We start from the raw sequence: 6,528 nt of genomic DNA, 5'->3' as shown, positions 1-6,528 counted from the left end.
ATGCATCAGCTTCCCAGCTAATGCTAGGAAACCTAGGTCATTTAACACATGGGAAGGACCTTACACAATTAAGAAACAAGTTGTTCCTAGAGTATACTAATTGCAAACAAATTCAAGAAAGGAGGTGCCAAGGACTTGGAGCGCTGGCGACCTAAGAATTTTCTATCAATAAGCTGGGAAGTCATGATATTTTTAGATGTACAATTTGTTGTAGTAATTAAGTAAATTCTTTTCTTTAATTTATGTTCCTTCCTACCTTGCGAGTCTATCATAAATTAGTAAATAATGAAAGTAATACTTTGGGAACTCGCCCCTTTCCTTGTGTGCACTCGAGGAACATTCCCCGCTTCCTCAAGTATTAGCAGAGGACTCACCCACTTAAGAGTTAAGAAAGAATCTCATCAAAATTTAAAAATATTTTTAGGTTGGCTCATACATGTAACGTAAGCATCAAACATATAATTAATAATCATGAAAAATTCCATCTTAATTAGTCAAGTTTGAACCTAGCAACCTTTTAGCCTTAAAGAGTATGTAGTAATAAAAAAAGTTGAATTCACTTATTGACCCGCGCAGCATCCCTAGACGTCACTTTTGTACTTATAACACACTCACATGGGCCCCGGTGAGCGTGTTGTAGGAACACACGTGACATCTAGGAATGTTGCGCGGGTCAATGAATTCGAACCCGATCCTCCTAAGTAGTAGGAGTCGACAAGGTTCAACAAACAACTATAAAATGCCCTCAAACACCCACTTGGGCCCCGGTGAGTGTGTTATAAGTACACATGTGATGTCTAGGGATGCTGCACGGGTCGATAAGTGAATTCAAGTTCGAACCTGATTCTTCTATACGGATCAATATGGGTCGACATGGTTCAAACCATTAAACAAATATATGACTATGGCGACCGATATATTTATTTTAATACATTCATATTAAACCTCCAAAGCATATGGCCAAGATAATTCATTAACAAATGCATAAAGCTTACGAAACTCGATCCCCTATCGGCAAGTCGATATGGTTAACAAGATTTAATCAAATAGAAATGACCCTGAACACCCCAATGATAGCCGTGTTGAATTCATATCTCAACCAGAGCGGTCCATTTCAAATAATTCAAAATGTCACTCTACAAAAATCCAAAAAAATCTCAAAAATCCCAAAAACCATGAAACTCCAAGATATTTAAATTTGAAATTAACCATCAAGACACTTAAAGCAAAACTCATCCACCCTCCGCAATAGTTTGCAAATGTGGACAAACTCAAAATTTACTTCAACATATAGAGCTAATGTCTGGTCAAAAATATCACTAGGATCTATTCTCAACCAATCTCCTGCCAGTAAGGACGTGATATGTATCCTCTAATCGACAATTTTGCCGCCAAATGGCACTGCATGATAAACGATTATGACCCGGGGTTCTTTAAGCCGAGTGATTTTGCCGCCAAATGGCACCATAAAATACTGATTATGACCAAAGCCAATACGCTCTTTAATGACATCAAATCCTTAATATATGAATCAATAGGATATAATCGATAGGGCACTAAGCCCTCAGTTAGCTAAGGTGGATTTAAATTTGTCCTCTTTAATAAATATCCATCTCAGGTCTACAAGGTACCCTTGGAGGAAGCAACCCATGGCTGTTGATAAGGATCTTTCTATCAGGTTGGGTCGACTATCTTCTCTGACTAAGTAGACCAGAGACCATGATGGCCCGTGACAACGGAACCATAAGATCTTGATCGGGTCCATCATACATTCCCCCACCATTCGCTTTAAGTGCAAGATAATGAAATTTTCAATTTTAAATATCAAATCTTCTAATCCTTCAAACCTCTAAATATATATACACATGCTGCTACTGTATGTCAGATACTACGTATCTCTCTATGTATTTGATTGATGGCTAGCCTTAATCGAAAGTTCTCTCTCATTATTGAGAGGGGCAATTAACTATAGGGGCTTGTGCCTATAGGAAATCAGAACTCGGATCATAAAGTCCTAGCAAAATGAGGGCGAAATCTCTGGGTAGTGTCTTATCTACAAACCCATCTGTCTTCTCAAAATTTTCCCCATAACCTATTTGTTAAAACTCTTCCCCGAAAGAAAAGAAAAGCAACAGTGCGGGCGGAGGCCAGGGCCAAATTTTTGGATCCCACAAGCCCGAGCAGGCCCGTGAACCCGCTTGCGAACTCCACGGGCCTGTGAACCTGCTTGCACTCCGTGAGCTTGTGAACCAGGCCCGCTCACGAACTCCACGAGCATGTGAACCAGGCCCACCCTCTTGGTGTAACTTTGTAGTTTAGCATGCTCATCATGAAAAAATCATGGGATTGGTAACCTATTGGGAAGTTACATCAATAGGACAAAACCGTGAGACCCTTAGGTCAAAGAGGAAAATATCTCGATAATTAAGAGTTAGGGCTATTACAGATAATATCAAAGCAATATATCACTAAGAATATGGGAATTAAGTGCATGCCATACAAGATAAAGTGCTACGCCATGTATGGGAGCCACCTCTTGAACCCTTGATGGGACAAAGTGCTACGTGAAGGGAGTCACACTTTAACTTACCACATTTCCTTGGTAATTCATCAACAACCTTCTAATAACATAAGGTGTCATCCACAAACAAACTTAAATCCAATAAATTGAATATTGATTTTAGTTGATTCACAATCAACATAATAGTATAAACAGTATACATAAGTGAAGTGAAAGTCTTTAGATTAATGTAATAGGAAGATTCTCCGGCAAATTAGTATAGCAATCATCAATTATTTTTTTATATTCAAGCTTAAATATTTATGAAATATTTCTCACTTTTTTCCAATAAACAAATACTCATATTTTAATTATTCAAAACTATTCCCAAGCATCTTTCTTGGAGTGAAATAAATAGCAAATTAAAAGGAGTGTTGTTAACTTAAACTTTTCTCAAACCCAGCTGCATTCCAACAAATGAGATATTCATGATTGCACAGTAGTTTTGAGAGCCACACATCCTGCTTCAAATCTACCCTTGAAACAACTCAAATTAAATTTCAAACTTTAGAGCAACTTCTGAACAAATCTCAAACTCTGAACAGTTAAAGGATTTAATTAATTAATGAAGAAGCTATGTTAATGGAAGCAATTCATGTTTTTTTAATATGTTTGTTATATTTTCTTTTATAATATTGATATTGTTATTTAATTTCAGAGGCAACATGCAGACGATGAATCTAAAACTTTTTTAGTGTGAATCATAACAAAGACAGGTTTTATCATCTTAAATTACTCATAGACTGCACTACTACTTTGAAGTCTACAAACTTCTAAGAGTCAATAATGTTTTTGATGATCTCTCTAAGCCTTTCACACTATAGGATAATCTGCTTTTACCGTCGAACTTTCCGGCGGCAACACATACGCCGGAAAAAACGGCGGGCCAACCGGTGAAAAATACGCCGGTAACTTTACGGTGATAGTTCCGGCGAAATTTCCGCCGTTAAATTATCGGCATATATGCCATCGATGATTTCATGGATATATAAAATATTCTGACACAAGTTCTGCCTGTTATTACCAGCTTAAATTTTCCATTTCATTTGATCAGGCTCGTTAATTTGCATATTCTCCCTTTCATTTTGACTCTATCTTCTTTCTATTTTTCCAGTACTCACTCAATCAATAGGGCAAATCATCGGAGCCAATAGGGGCTTGTGGCTTCAGCACCTGTGCAGATATGAGCTTTCTCATAATAGAAATTACACGCTTGTAATGATCTCCTCTACCTGACACATCCATTAATTCCTTCTAAGTACCAATGGCAGTCTCCATTAACGAGTTCAACCAAGAAAATTATCATTAAAAAACAAGCGATTCTTCACATATTCATTATAAGCACACACCTAAGTGAAACATTCATATAAAAATCTTGAGAACATGGATGAAGATTATCTACTTAAACATACCTAGCTACATGCATACATATATACCTCTCATAAACTCTGGTAATTAATGCATGAAATATAAATAGGACGGCATTATTTACTTTCATTCCTGCACAGTGAACTCTTCCTTGCAATCTCTTTCATGGCCCCAACCAATAAAAGTTTCAGTTCGATAACTCCTCCTTTTCATATTAAACTTCATGCAGATCTCCATATGCCTCTCCAATGCTTCTTCCAGTGATATCTTCCTCTTCCTCTTCTTCTCCTTCACTGCTTCTGAACAAAGCCCGCAGATCCATCGACCAAAGAAGAACTCTCTAACTCTGGATACGTAGTTAGGAGTAAAGTCTTCTGCCATTCCACAGCACTCGCATTTGATCAGCATAACCTGATCGGCCTGCAGGTTCTGATCACCGCCTGCTGAGCCTTCTTCTTCTTGACCAATTATGCTGTTATTGAACTGCATGGTATATAGTTAGCTCGTAAAGATTAAAAAAAGGGTTAAATTGTAATGAATGATGAGATGATCATCTTTGCATGATAAAGCCAGCAATTTATAGATGTATGGAGATTGTATGTAGACTGTGAGCCTTTTGATATGTGGTACACGTCAAGATAAATATGTGGTTACGTGGGTTTTATTTGTGAACAAGCTTTTGCATGTGAAGAGCTTTTACTCGATTGAAAAGGAAATGGGAGAGAGAGATGGAGTGATTATTTGGTTGGGCTGACTACTTTTTGTTAGAATCTTGCACTTTGTACAGCAGATATGTCTTAATTAAGAGACAAAGTTTGACAACTTTTCTAATTGTACTGTTGATAGCGGGTTAATTAAAGTATTGGCTTTTATTTGATATTTAGATATTTTGAAGGACAAGTTCAAAGGGGTGTAAACTAACTGAGTCAAGTTTGAGCACTACTTCATTTGAGACTTAAGACTTTGTTTGGGACGGTTTTCTTATTACTGTTTTTTAAAGAAGCTTTTTAATACAAAATTTTTACTTTTTGTACTAAAAACTTGTTTAAGGAAATAATAAGAAAGCCGTCCGAAATGAAGCTTGGAAACGTTATGACGCTACTTTTTAGATGCTTTTAAGAAAATTTTTATACTAAAAAACTAGTGTAGAAAGCAGTAAGAAAGTTATCCCAAACAAAACTTAAGTTTAACTAACTAATTATGAATTTGAGTAGGCTTAGGCTTTGTAAGGGACGGCTTTCTTATTGTTTATTAAAGCTGTTGTTTAGTAAGAAAGTCGTCCCAAATGAAGTCTTATTATAATCCAAAGAAATAATTATTATTCAAATTATTATTGTAATAAAATGATAAAAAGAAAATAAAATTAATAATACTTATATATAATAATTATTTATTTATGAATTTGAGTAGGCTTAGGCTTCATTTGGGACGACTTTCTTACTGTTTGTTAAAGCTATTTTTTTATAAGAAAGTCATCCCAAATGAAGTCTTATTATAATCAAAAGAAATAATTATGATTCAAATTATTATTGTAATAAAATGATAAAAAGAAAATAAAATTAATAATACTTATATAATAAGATATTTAACAATTTTGAACTTAAATTCTTAAATTCTGATATATTTTATATTAATATATAATTTTTAAATGAGTCAATTTATGAGCTAACAACGCTATTAAGGGTTGGCTCATCGAGCTTGACCACAGAGCTAGCCCATGCTGGCTCAAGAATTGACTTTATTTTAAGTGTAAAAATGTGATTAATGGCTTTTTTTTGTTGATTAGGTTGGAATGAATTTGACATGCATGCTCTCTAAGTCATTTTTTAATTCTAATAAAAATATTTATTTATATAATTTTTATTTATTGGAGTTGGAATATTTGAATGCTTTCCAACCTTGTTTATATTTAAATTACTACTTAAAAAATGAAATATTGTGATTCTATCAATTTATAATCTCAGCATTTCAACTTTGAAAAATAATTTCAACAGTTCCTTAGTTTGCACAAATATTGAATTATTAATTGGTTTTGATTTATAATAATTAAATAGACTTTTAAGACTGATCACAATTCAAAACATAGAATAAATTTTATTAATGTATTGTAATTATAAGATTCATTGAATCTATAAGCTCATATGAAGTTATTTAAGCATAAAAACTCCTCTAATATCATTTTTTAGAATCATTATATTTATCCTAAATCTTAGCCATTCTATCTTAGACTATCTTTTTTTTTTATCTTTCAATAATTTTTTTTGTCAAAATGTTTTAGTATCCTTGAATAAATATTCAATAGATTCAATATTTTTACGTTTTCTTATCCATTTTATTTTCAAATTATTCAAATATCTCTTTTAATTAAATTATTTAAAATTATAATGATTCTTGTAAACATATGTATGGCAGCAGTAATATGAATGTTTGATTGTTACTGTTTGGCTTTTCAAATCACAATCATAATTCTGTTTGGCTAAAATTTTCTTGGGGGATTTACATACATACCACTTTATTTCATGCTATTTACAATCTAACATATAAAACTTTAATATTGCATGTCTACCACCTATAGAATAAATATGCATGGGTGCATGAAA

This window comes from Dendrobium catenatum, unplaced genomic scaffold (genome assembly GCF_001605985.2).
Source record: "Dendrobium catenatum unplaced genomic scaffold, ASM160598v2 fragScaff_scaffold_536, whole genome shotgun sequence".
In the NCBI taxonomy this organism is placed as follows: Eukaryota; Viridiplantae; Streptophyta; class Magnoliopsida; order Asparagales; family Orchidaceae; genus Dendrobium; species Dendrobium catenatum.
Note: the sequence above shows the minus strand (reverse complement) of the source record.